The sequence below is a fragment of the Peromyscus eremicus genome, chromosome 17, assembly GCF_949786415.1.
Source record: "Peromyscus eremicus chromosome 17, PerEre_H2_v1, whole genome shotgun sequence".
NCBI classification, from domain to species: domain Eukaryota; kingdom Metazoa; phylum Chordata; class Mammalia; order Rodentia; family Cricetidae; genus Peromyscus; species Peromyscus eremicus.
Genome location: NC_081433.1, coordinates 391,008 through 405,599, shown reverse-complemented (window position 1 = coordinate 405,599; position 14,592 = coordinate 391,008).

Here is a 14,592-nt window from a genome sequence, read left to right as displayed (position 1 = left end):
ACTTCTAGGAACATGCTACTTTGAGAAAAAAAGACAGGACAGATTTTAGAACCCCAACTCTTCACAAAACTGTATTTATCGACTGCACTCAATATAATTGCTGAACTGTAGATTTTACATGCATGGACATCCTGTAGCTGACAGGGGATGAGTTAAAGAGGATTAATTAGATGCTATCTGCAAGCTGCATGGAAGCTAGGTACTTAAATTAGTAGTAGTTGTATGGGTATCGTTAGCAATCTTTAAAACATGGCTCATCAATCTTTGAGCAAAAGATAGATTCAAGACTGAATTGTCATAATGGCAATTTAGGTCAATTGTTGGGGATTTCTGATGATTGACCTGAGAATTACAAAGCACAACAAGGTAGGAAGATATTGGCTTGCTCTAAACAAAAAAAAAAAAAAAAACAAAAAAAAAACAAAAACAAAAAAACAAAAAAAAAGGTTGCTAAAAAAGAGCCTGCCTGGCTCCTAGTCCCAAGGAGCAAAAAACTTCTAAAAAAAAAAAGTGTGGTTTAGGGGTCTAGGAATATAACTCAATCAGTGGATTACCTATCTAGTGTCCATGAAGCCTTTAGTTGGGTCAGAAATCTCCAACAATTGACCTAAATTGTCATTATGACAATTCAGTCTTGAATCTATCTTTTGCTCAAAGATTGATGAGCCATGTTTTAAAGATTGCTAATGATACCCATACAACTACTACTAAGCCTTTAGTTTAATGCCTTACATCCTCATAAACTGGATTTGTAGGTTTACACCTGTAATTCCAGTACTCAGAAGATGAAGGCAGAGGCAGAGTCATAAATTCAAAGTCATCTTCACCTGCATCATGAGGTAGAATCAATCTACTCTGGAATATGTAAAACCCTATATAAGAGAGGGGGAGGAAGGAGGAGGAGGAGGAGGAGGAGGAGGAGAAGGAGAAGAAAGAAGAAGAAGAAGAAGAGGAGGAGGAGGAGGAGGAGAAGAAGAGGAGAAGAAGAAGAAGAAGAAGAAGAAGAAGAAGAAGAAGAAGAAGAAGAAGAAGAAGAAGAAGAAGAAGAAGAAGAAGAAGAAAAGGAATCCCATGACTATCATATCTGGGTTCCAATGTGACAGCCTCATTACAGCAGTCAGTATAGGCTGAACAAAGTTTTCCAGCTCCAAGAATCACACTGACAACAGCTTGTTTTGCTGAACCCATCCTGTGCCTGTCAAGTGTGGTTTATTCTCTCAGTGACACAACACAGTTAATTATAAGGTGAAACTGGTTGTCCTCATTTTTATAAGCAATCAGATGTTCAGAATAATTTAGCCACTTGAATCATGCAAAGGTCTCTGATCAAGGATGATAAGATCTTGTCAGTTTCAGTTTTCAGTTTCCTTCAAAGTCACAGGGAATCTGACAGCTTCAGGCTGGTCCCAGGTTCTTAGAGGAGCTGTATTGTTGCAGACAACATGAGTTTAATTTTGGTCCTTTGTACTACTCTTGTTCTTAAGGAACTTATGATTTCAGATCCCCAAATACAACCCACATGAGTCCTTTGCTCTTTTATGACAAAGATTCTCTGATGATAACAGTCTTCTCAACACTGCTATACAATGCTAAGTGTTCTACAAATGATATTGTAGATATCCTTCTTCAGAGGACTGTGGCAGCCCTGAAAGTCCTACAAACACTCAATGGTCCATAAAACCAAAGCTATTTTCCTAAAATTGTTTTCTTGTTTAATGATTGCTTGCCTTGAATGGCAAGCTCATTTGCTTAATTTTACATAAAAGTTATTAGAAATATTCAAATGTGAAAATCTTAATATGTCTCTCTGCCATTGATTCCATGAAAACATGGCAGTTCCACTCACAACTCAGGGGATACTTTTTCCTTTCTTGGAGAAGACAAGTGTAGGAGGCATGTAGGTTTCTGTGCTCATACACAAGCACTAGGAACACCATGAATGTTAAATACACATTGTCTCTTCAAATAAATAGATGTATAACATGTCTTCTGCCCAGAAAGCTGGGAATAGATGTGATTAATAGACCCTTATCTTGAGCTTGTTTATCTCAATCTATAGCACTAGCCTCCCTTATCATGTACTTTGTTTACCTTGAGCTTGCTTTCTCAGTTAATCTATAGAACCTATCTTTATGGAAAATGACACTTGTACTTTACAAGAGTTTTGATATAATCGGGTCTTAAGTTTTGTTATGCGAATGGAATTGAGTTAAAAATCACCAAAAAAAAACCCTTTTCCAAGTTGTGCTGTGCTCAAATATGCCTAAAATAAGCTACCAGTGTCAGACTCTCAAAGTTTGAACCAACACTGCCTACCGAGTTGTGTTGAACCAGACTTCCTTCTTACCTCCTTTGGGTCAATACTTTGCTAGCTGTACCATTTGCAGAGACTCCCATCAGACCAGTGCTTTGAGAAGTCAAAGATTCATAACATTCCTACTTCTTATTTGATCACATAGAATATGTTTAACATACTAAAGGACTGAAACTCAATAAAGGCTTAACATTTTTTGCTTCACTGTGGACCTGTTTCAGTGGAAGTGTTTGTATTTGTTTCTCTGTGTTTATCATGAGTGTATGGCAGTGGAGATCCTGGGAACAATTAGTGCAGCTTGCTGTCACTACCTTGGTCTTGTTTTACCCATCATTGCTTTTGCAACATCAGTGCAAATGTCAACATGGGGGGGGGGTGCATTCATTGTCAGTGATAAACTTTGACCTTTCTAGAGAAAAATGGAAATTTAGGAAGCTTAACTCACTCTTGGGAGCTCTCCAATTCTTACAGATTTTTCTGATGAAATTAGTGGTTATATTAACAAATGTGATTTTTGTGTTATAGTATGAAAATGTAACAACAATTAGAAACCTTCAAAACTATGAAGACTGATATTTAATAAATTAACACAGTGATATTGCAAAATCATGCATGAGTGAAAAATCTGCTAAAGTGCAAGGTCACTGGATTTTGCAGGAATAGACTACAAGATGCTCAGTAATGTTTTCAGATTGCTCCTGCAACTGACCTTTTAAAAGCTGCCATTTGTCACACATGTCAAACTTTGGTGTAGTATCAAAGAAATAAGTCTATAATTACTACTGAAATACTCCTTAATACCAGGTTGTGATGCCACACACCTTTAATACCAGCATTCAGAAGTCAGAGGCAGACAGATCTCTGTGAGTTCGACGCCAGCCAGGTCTACAGAGTGAGTTCTTGGAGAGCCAGGGCTACACAGAGAAACAATATTTCAATAAACGAGAGAAAGAAAGAAAGAAAGAAAGAAAGAGAGAGAGAGAGAGAGAGAGAGAGAGAGAAAGAAAGAAAGAAAGAAAGAAAGAAAGAAAGAAAGAAAGAAAGAAAGAAAGAGAGGGGGAGGAAGGGAGGGAAGGAGGGAGGGAGGGAGGCAGGAAGAAAGGGAGGAAGGGAGGAAAAAGAAAAGAAGAAATACTCCATTTTGAAACTAATTCTGTGTGGAAATGGTTATTATTCAAATACTTCAAACAAAACAGTATATTATAACAGATTGAATACAAAATCAAGGAAAGCCAGCTCTCACACCACACCAGACACAGAAGAGCTTTCAGAAGCATGAAGTTATACTATTTTCTCACTAAAATTTTGTTTTAATAAATATAGTAGTTTTTAATAAACATATCAGCATATGATGAATTTATTGTTTTTTGTTTGTTTTTGTTTTTCCATTCTTTTGAGACAGGTTTCCTCTGTGTAGACAGTTCTAGCTGTCTGGGAATTCACTTTGTAGACCACGCTCTCTTCAAACTCACAGAGATCTGCCTGCCTTTGCTTCCCAAGTGCTGGGGTTAAAGGTTTGTGCCACCACCTCCTGTCTTATTGTTGATATCCTAAATGAACCAATACATATGCTTAAGGTTTTCTCAATTTCAGTTCCCAGTACAGTAAATATCAATAGCTATAACCACACATAAGAATAAAATCTCTGAAGTTCTTCAAGAAAATTTACAAGATAGAAAGTACCAAAGATGGTAAAGTTTGAGAGTTACTGCGCAAATGCAGTTAATCAGGAGAGGGTTTATGTCCTTTGGGTGAAACAATCAGAGTATTTTCATAACATCCCAAATTCTGATTCTCTGAACCAATGTGCTACTTTGTGGGGCAACAGCTGAACTTAGGCTAGCAGTTACCAATACGTTTTCTCATCAGCTACATTGGCAATCTAGGGGGACCTAATAAGTCACAAGAGTTCTCAGATGTAAAAGAATGAAAGAGAAAGTCTGCGTGAAACCAATTTCAGTATAAAGAAGACTCAAGCAGCCACTGCAAGCTCTGCAAAGGCCAGTGTCATAGGACCGGTGTTGCAGCTACCTCTACTGACTAGAAAATTCAAGAAACAAATTTTCCCTGGAACATAGAGAAAAGCAGAGTCCTTCCATAAACTTTATCTTATCCACATAATTCCCATTTGGATTTCTGACTCACAGATCTGGAAGATAAGCAATGTGTTTTTCTTTAAGCCATGGTCAATGTGAAATTTACATAAAGCATATGATCCTAGGAATAAGCTAATATTAAGACACTCTTCCAAGAATTTGTGCTCTGGAAAATGACTTACTGCAAAGAGTTTGTTAAGTTTTGTTACTTACTTTGTTAAGTAAGATTCAGGGATGCCCCCTGGTCTACCTAGGGAAAAGCCAGGCACGGGCCTTCCAAATTCCTATTCTGTGCCTCATATGTGATAAGCTGAACTCTGTCAATTGGAGCAAAACACATGTTAACCAAATTTTAGTCAAGCCTCTTTTCTCTGTCTTGAACTTCCACTCACACTTGAGCACAACCAGTATATATCCCTGCCTCAATGTTGTCCCCTATGAGTGAGGTAACCTCAAGGGTAAAGAATTATCTGATAGACAGTCCTACCACATCATCCACATCCCACATTCTGCGTTTGTATATAGCCTTGTTTGCCCTTCCTCACTGAGGAAAAGCCTTTTCTCTTGACATTCTAACCCTTGATGATGTCATAATCGCACTCTCCCTACTGTACTGCTTCTCATCCATCTGGCAATAATCCTAAGAAAGTGTCTCCCTGAATCTGGAGTTAATTATTATCTGGTACCACTGACATTATGGTGACTTGTGAAAGCAAGAAGAAACTGATACATCTGTCTACCTCAGCAAACAACAGCACACTTGCCAAAACTAGCCTAAGGGAGTGAACAAAGTAGGAGCAGGAAATAACTGCATAGTTTCCTACTTACCTACCATTTCTGACAGATGGCAGAATGGAGGTAACCATACCAAAGATGGGGAAGATATGAGATTGAACAAAGATTACTGAAATGAGGATTTTTACACAATCCTTCAATGAAACCTTACAGGTGACACAACAGAAAAATTCAAAGAATCGTCCTCAAATCCCTCAGTGGCCTGGGGTATAGATCACCTCCACCCAGAGAGACTGTCCCATACTCCAAATAAAAAGAACACTTTGGCCTGCAGAAGCCACTTCCATTGGTACCAGTCTGCAGGTAGGAGTGTATTTTATTTAAAACACAAAGCAGTAAAATGGGAATCAGCACATATTATACCATTCCCTAGCTGGAGAGTGACTAACATGTGGCCCCCTTAAGGAATTCCTCATGAGAGCTAGCATTCACAATGTTGTTCTTAAGATTTGAATATCAGGAGGCACTATGCAATCAGTACTGGCAGTTGGCATATTAAAACACAAAATGATACCCTTTAAAGTTAATTTTTACCTCTGAAAATCACCCTGATATACCAGATGTGTGAGTAACTTCCAGTGCTATTTTAATGCCTTTCAGTTGTCATTCTTTAGTTGAATGTTTAAATGAAGACATGGTAGGGATCAGTGGGTTTCCTTAGTGGACAGAGCCAAGCCAATAAGTAAGTTACACAACCACACCAGCATACTTCCATTGTGATGTATGGCTTCAACTCAGAGTTCTTCTCAACTCTCCCTTTGTAAACTACAGGTTGCAAAATTTTTCTTTACGAAACACCAGCTCTTAAGAGAGAAATTATAGCTGTGATAAAGACAGTGAGCCAGCCTTGTCTTTGGCTATCTCCAAGTCTTCCACACAGTAGGCAGAAGTCAAATTTTCAGGTTTATCAGCCTATAAAATGCAGAGCAAGCAATTTAGAATATCTCATAAAAGGAGAAGGTTTTAAATGGGGAAATCTACTGACAGCCACACTCCTAGGCACATTTTATTACTATTCCCTTCCTCACTTTGGACCATAGCAACCAATCTGTATTTCCCCCTGCAGCGTGCAACTTGCATGATGCCTTTTCCAGCTGAGTAGCCTATGGCAGGGGCTACAGCTCTTCCCAAAGGAACACAGGGGCCAGCCCACACACATGCTCTTACTGTTTCCAACTGGCTGTCTGACAAAACTGCTCTTGCCCTCCTGTAAGGCTTGGAAGTTACAGAGAGAGTTAGAAAAAATAGAAACACAGGTGGAACCTCAAATCTACCTAAGATGTCCATAAAGAGACTCACAGTCTCTGGCCCATCTTTTATCCCTAGCTACCCACAGAGGCTTCCTATACTGTGATTTCTAAGATGTTTTGAGAAAGAGATAGTTTCTTGTCATTGGATAAGGCTAATATAGTTGTGAAACTGAATTTTTTATTTTCCTCAATTTACGTTAATTAAAGCGTAATCTTAAATAATCTCACATGGCTACCATTTAGATAGCTGAGATACTTTGTGGTAGTCTAACAAAAAATGCTTTCTGAGATTTTTAGTTAGAATTACATAGAATCTATGGGTCTATAGGAATAATTGTCATCTCATACTGTGTTTTAGACTGCTCAAGTTATCTGGATCTGTAGTTTTGTCCCTATGTTTCGAATATTTCTGTATTCCGATAGTATACACCTCATCCCTCATGCTAGAACAGGTGGCTTATAAACAGAAAGAGTGTACTTCTCAGTTGGGGAGTCTGTGCAGTCCAAGGTCAGGGTGCCAGCAGGTTCAGTGTCTTGTGAGGATGAGGGTTGTAGATGGTTACTACTAGTTGTGTGCTCACAAGTGGGAAAAGTGACAGAGTTCGCTTAGGTCTCTCCTATAAGATCAGTCTTGTTATTCATAAATGTTCTGCCCTTGAGATCAGATCTCCTAACAACCCCACTGCCTAACACTAGAGGTGTTAGGATTTCTTTTCTTTTTTTTTCCTTTTTTTAAAAATAGATTCTTCTCTCATAAAATACATCCCAACCAATTTCCCCTTCCTCCACTCTACCTAGTTCCCGTCCACCTCTTCTCTCCCCCAGATTCACCCTCCTCCATTTCCTCTTCAGAAAAGAACAGGTCTTCAAGAGATGACAGCCAGACAGGACAAAACAAAATACAATATGAAAACCTTCATATCAAGGCTGGACAAGGCAACCTAGTAAGAGGAAAAGAGTCCAAGAGCAGGCAAAAGAGTCAGAGATATGCTTGCTCCCCCTGTTAAGAAGTCTCACAAGTAAAAGGCTAAAGATTTATACGATCTGGAGCGGGAGATACCAGCTGGATCAACAACAGAGAGGGAGAACAAGGAATAGGAGACCATGGTAAATGAAGACCACATGAGAATAAGAAGAAGCAAAGTGCTAGAGAGGCCCACAGAAATCCACAATGATACCCCCACAATAGAATGCTGGCAATGGCCGAGAGACAGTCCGAACTGACCTACTCTGGTGATGGGATGGCCAAATACCCTAATTGTCATGCTAGAAACCTCATCCAACTACTGAGGGATCTGGATGCAGAGATCCATGGCTAGGCCCCGGGTGGATCTCAGGGAGTCCAATTAGCGAGAATGAGGAGGGTTTATATGAGCGAGAATTGTTGAGACCAAGGTTGGATAAAGCACAGGGACAAATAGCCAAATGAATGGAAACACATGAACTATGAACCAATGGCTGAGGGGTCACCAACTGGATCAGGCCCTCTGAATGGGTGAGACAGTTGATTGGCTTGATCTGTTTGGGAGACATCCAGGCATGGGACCAGGTCCTGTGCTCATTGCATGATTTGGCTGTTTGAAACCTGGGGCCTATGCAGGATTGCTTGGCTCGGCCTGGGAGGAGGGGACTGGACCTACCTGGACTGAGTTTCCCAGGTTGATCTCAGTCCGTGGGGGCGGCTTTGCCCTGGAGGAGGTGGGAATGGGGGGTGGGGTGGGGGGAAGATGAGGGGGGCCGGAGGGAGGAGAACAAGGGAATCTGTGGCTGATATGTAGAACTGAATTGTATTGCAAAATAAAAATAAAAAAAAATAAAAAAACAGAAACAACAGCCAAAAACTACAAGAGAAAATATGTGTATAGCTATGTACAAATATCACACATTTATATGCAAAGGATTCTAGTATCTGCAGGTTTGAATATCCATGATGGTGAGAGGGCTCTCTAAAAAAGTGATCACTGGTTCACTGGTCATCATTAAGGGATGACTAAATGTAAAATAATACTCAACCCATTGTATCCATTCATTAGGTAATTATATTAAAACTCATGTATCTGAAAACCAGCATTTCCCTCATGTTATTGCCCAATAGAATGGTCAAAAGCCCAATGGAAAGTTAAGACAATTCTGTATTGTGTGTGATTGCTCCACTCACTGGAAGACATCAAGCATCCCCATCTCTTGCCATATAAATATAAATATCAATAAATTAAAAAAAAAAAGTCTCACAAGAATACCAAGCTAGCAGCCATAACATACAAGCACTAGACTTGGTGCAGGCAGACCCATGCAGGCCCTGTGCTTGCCATTTCAGTCTCTGTGAGCCTATGTGAGCCCAGCTTAGTTGATCAATGGGCCATATTCTCCTAGTATCCTCAATCCCCTCTGACTCCTACAGTCTTCCCCCCCCCCCCGCCATGGGCTTCTTAATCTCCGAGGGGAGGGACCCGATGAAGACCTCCAATTTAGACTCTTTCTGTGTATAATGTCTGGCTGTGGGTCTCTGTACCCACTCACGTCTGCTGCCAGAGGAAGCCTCTATGATGACTGGACAAGGCATTAATCTATGAATTTAGCAGAATATCATTAGGAATCATTTCATTGATTTTTTTTTTAACCATTTGCTTTTTGTTCTACCTCAGGTCTCTGGGCTATCCAATCTCTGGTTCCTGCATATCCAGGCAGTGCAGGGCATAGGCTCCTTCCCGCGGGGTGGGTCTCAAGTTAAAGCAAACATTGGTTGGCCATTTCCACAGGTTCTGTGCCAACATTGCCCAAAAACATCTTTCAGGCAGGAAAGATAACAGGTGGAAGATTTTGTGGCTGGGTTGGTGTCCAAGCTTCATTTTCCACATCCAGCAGAGTAACTTCTTGTGCCAAAGAGACTAGAATGTAGGGGTGAAGGCTACAAGCCCACACCAGTTCAACCTATGTTCAATGAGCTGAGTAGAAGTTGTCCTCTACAATGGGGCTGTGCTGTCCATTTTCAGAAAACAACCTTCTATCCTACAATCAGCCTAAGTTGTTTAGGAAAAACCATGGGACCTCCTCAGACAACAACTCAACCAGTTGTAATCCAGTCCCACTACTGGATGCCTTGCCGGGCTATAAGAAATGACCAGTTCAGATTATGTATCCTGCACTACTAGGAGTCTTCACTATGGTCACCCTCATAGATTCCAGGAAGTTTTCACTGCACTAGGTTTCTGTGCAGATTTAGGAAGACAGACATTCAGATATCAGTACACATTTGTCTAATTAACCCTGAGTATTTTAGTCAAATTTTTACTTTTTTCATTTTTATGACAAATTTATTGAAACACAATTGATTTTGGTGTCTTAAACATGTACCCTACAACCTTACCAAAAGATTATTCATTGTTTTTAATATTTGTAAATTGTAGATCCCTGTTGCTTTTCTGTATACACATTCAAATAACCTATCAAAAATCATTTATTTCTTCCTTTCCAATCTAACTCCCTCTGTTTCTTTTCTTGCCATATTATCCGACATAGAAACTTTCATACAATACTGCTTTGAGCAACAAGTGCTATTTTTAGGTTGCTCCAGTCTTTGGAGATAACTTCAAATATTTTTTTATAGATACCTTTCCCAAACTGAAGAAATTTCCTTCTATTTCTAGCCTACTGAGAGTTTTAACCATAAGGAAATATTGTATTCTATGATAGTATTTTCTTCAACTACCAATATGTTAATTTTTAGTATGCTAATAGATATTTCATTGATTTATTTCCAATCATTAAAAAAAATTCAGAAACAAACTATACTTGGTTATGAATCATTATATTTTTATACATTACTCTTTCAACCCAGTAACACTTTTAGGAGGTTTTTTTTGAGGGGGGTTGTTTTGTTTTGGTTTGGGTTTTTGGTTTTTTTTTTCAAGACAGGGTTTCTCCATGTAGTTTTGGTGCCCATCCTGGATCTTGCTCTGTAGCCCAGGCTGGCCTCGAACTCACAGAGATCTGCCTGGCTCTGCCTCCCAAGTGTTGGGATTAAAGGTGTGTGCCACTGCTGCCCAGTGAGTTTTTTTTGTGACTATACAAGTATTGACTGTAATTGTGGCTTGTATTGATTCTGATAAGGAGCTACTTTTCATATTTTTCTCCAAGGTATGATGTGGTTTTAATCTTGATTCTTTTAAGTATATTTTTAGCTATTTTACCATGCCATATCTTTGAATGTGTGTGTATGTGTATGGGGAGGGTCATCTTCCCTGACCCTTGTTGGGGGTGTTGGAAGTGTCTCCCCTACCTATGTGTGAGTGTGTGTGTGTGTGTGTGTGTGTGTGTGTGTGTGTGTGTGTGTTTATGCATTCTAGAGTCTGTTAAGATTCTTAGATCTACTGGTTCCTTCATTTAGGTATATCTGAAGGAGACTCACAGTCACTTATTCTAGTTTGAGCCTCACTTCTCCCTGTGACCGTAATTCTGCCTATTTGTTCTCACCCCTGTCACCTTTTGCTACCAATATGCACTCATTCTCTAAAAAGAAAACAATTGAAGATTCTTAGGTCTACACACTTTAAAAACTTCAGGAAAAAAAGTTATTTTTCACTCAAATAAATGTTTGATCTCACTTCTCCAGTTATCCAGCTACTTTGAGTTACTGATGACATGTGAAAGATCGTTAGGGGAATGCCATTGAATCTAGTGTAGGCTTCTGTCTTTTAGCATATTTAGATTAGCATTTTCAAGATCCTTATTTGTTAATTATAACTTGTCATTTCTGAACCTTCTTATTGCATTATTTTGCTCTAATTATTGACCACACTTTCCACTTCCTTGTTCAAAAACCTCTAATTGGATAATGATGAAATATCATGAATGCTAAGCTGTTGTATTTCTGTCTCCTTTATAATGCTGTTTGGAGAAGTTTTGGGGTAAACTGTCAACTTGGTCCTTTAGTTACATGTTTGAAGCCTTCTTTACAGTAGGACTAGAGTAGCCTTCATTCATTCCAGGGTTTCTTTGGCCCCTCTACTAAGTAATGACCTTCAAAAATCTGCATTGAAGCCTCAGGAATTCAACAAAGTCTGCCTGACTTGACCAAAATCAGATGTCTCCCAGTGCCATTAGCTCTGGTAATACTCAATTATTATCCCATCATAGTTGTTCTATGCTCAGAGTTTCAGCCTGTGTACATGTAGATCCATAGTTAGCCACAGATCAAGGGGACACTTGGGCATGTTTCTGGATGTCTTTAAGGGGATAGTTCCCTTCAACCTACTACTCTTTCCAGTCAATTTTAGCTTCTCCTCTGTCTCCTCAGCTCAGTACAGCCATTGTGCTGTGTGTTTTCTTTCCTTGCATCAAGCAGAAATCTTGGACAACCACATCATTACTATATTATTATTATATTCACATCATTAGCTTCCATGTTCTCAGGTATAGGAGACTGTGTGGCCTATGATCAAATATTTGAAGTGACTATTCCATGATTATTGGCAAGCCTCATAGTTTGTGGTAAAAATGAACCCCTATCACCTATTCTCCCCATGTATTTCTACATACATTTACTCATATAACACATCACTTGAACTATGGCCATTTTTAAAAATTGATCTTCAATATCTTATTATTAGATCTTTGAAATTTTCATGCTTCTGTGGCCAAGAACATTTTTGCATTCTTGTTATTTTATAAATTTTAGAGCCTAAATCTAGCAAAATGTCTGGTGCATAATAAGCACTAGCTTAAAATATTTATTGAAGTGATATACATGATTTCTTCCTTCACTCCTGACTCTGGCCTACAGAGTCTTTCAGATGTACACTGCCCCATTGACTGAATTTTATTTTTATTGACCTTATTTCCCCATCATTTGTTCTACTTCCTTCAAATATAGAGCCATACAACTTAAGATCAGTCAGATAAATCTACCCTGACTCATATTCATGTCATTACTCAGTTTTATTTCACTTTTGCGTTTTTTTTCTCTTTTTTTTTTTTTTTTTTTTTTGGTTTTTTGAGACAGGGTTTCTCTGTGTAGCTTTGTGCCTTTTCCTGGATCTTGCTCTGTAGACCAAGCTGGCCTTGAACTCACAGAGATCCACCTGCCTCTGCCTCCCGAGTGCTGGGATTAAAGGCGTGCGCCACCACCGCCCGGCTCACTTTTGTGTTTTAAACTGGATTCTTCTAAGTCCACCTAAATTAGTACCAGAAAGGCATCAACTTCTCCTATTGACTGGTCTATTCAAATTAGATGGCATGTGGAGAAGAGCCTAAACAATGCCAGGCACATAAATTGCACTTGTTCTCATACTCACTTATCAGCTTTTGTATTCCCAAATACAATGTTTAATTTGCTAGGTAAATTATATACATACTTTGTCTTTCAATGCAAATTATTAGTCCGTCTTTTAGTCACTACAAATGGGTTTCATCTGCTCCTGATTTGTTTCATGCTTTTGTCTATTCTTCTTATGCATAAGGTCCTAGTAGGCAGTAATGTCGGGCATAGCTGAAGGTTTTACATTGTTTTATACTGTGTTGGACAGTGTTGTCAGTATTACACATTTATTAACTCATTTCAATTTCTCAAATATTCTAGGCTTAAGTACTATTATTTTCAGTGTTTTAAAGATGAGAAAATTGGGGCCCATGAAAGTCACAGCTTGCCCAACTTCACATAGATAGTAAATAAAAGAACTAGGATTCAAACTCAAGTTCAGATTCCCTCCTACAACAAGGTACCACCTCTGCAAAGATTTCCTTTGATTCCCTGACAAAGAATTATGCTGCCCCAAATGTATGATTTGTTGCTGGGCAAATTAAAGGATAGCTCCAGCAGAAAATTTCTGCACTCATGTCTTCCCATCTTCTAATCCTATTCATTTTCTTAGTCTCTCCAGAGGATAAGAGTAGGCTTTGTCTTAGTTTCCATCTCTAGTATCACTGCAGAAACTAACCCAAATCCAATAAAACTGGCCCTCTGAAGGGTCTACCATTTATCTTGCTCTCCAGAGTAAAACAAACAACAAACAAACAAATAATAGCAACAATAAATATATTACTAAAACATATGAGGAATTATTATCCAATAGAACTTCTTGTTCTTTGAATGACATAAGAAAGAAAAAAAAAGAAAGAATAATTTCATACCATCTTTCAGCCTGTCTGGAGATTCCCCTGTGTGATTGAATGGTCAGCCTTATCAGACTGAGAAGCCATAAGCAAGTTGAATAGTAACCACTCTAAATTTCTCTTGTCTTCCTTGCCTCACATCCCTTTCTCCTTATTATTACTTCCCTCATAGTATGTTGATCAACAATTTAAAACTATGTATCCATAATTTCTGCACCTATTTTCTTGGACAATCAAATTTTCCTTTCCAAATATATAAATTAATTTATACTGACATATATTGTATCTCTGTTCTATTAATATTAATTATTAATGTTTCAATAACAAAGGATCAAAACTTGTGGCTCAAATCAATAAGCATTTATTATTTCACACTTTATTTGGGTTAGGAATTTAGAAATAGCTTAACTTGGTCTTCCATGAGAATGTTCTCAAGGTACCAGGCAGGGTCTACAGTCATCTGAAGACTGCACTAAGGCTGTGACAACTCTTTGCAGTATGACATTCATGTGGCTGTTGGCTATAGGACTTGAATTTTCTTTAGCTATTGATATGTGACTTCAATCCCTTACCATGTGTGTCTCTCCAGAGAGCTGTTTAAGCATCTTCTTAACAAGGCTACTTGTTTTCTCAAAAATAAGATTTCTACGAGAAAGCATCAAGGAATACTCAATATCTTTTATGACCCCATCTTCAAAGTGACCCCAATTATTTTGTCTCATTAGATTCATTAGAAATAAGTCACAAAATAGGATGCATCCTTAAGAGAAGTAAAATTTTCTCTATATTTGGAAGGAAAGAGTGTGAATAGGTTGTAAAAAGACCACACAAAGCTTCCCTAGATTCTGAGAATATATATTTTCTGGTAAAGGCTAATTCTCCCCTTCTCAGCAGTGTGACTCCTCAGGGCCTTGTGAGATTTTCCACATCCACATTGGCATGCACCTTAACTGTATCCATTACCAAGTGGTCAATTTTAAAAACATATACATACCACCAACACTAAATTAACTCAGCAGGTTGTATT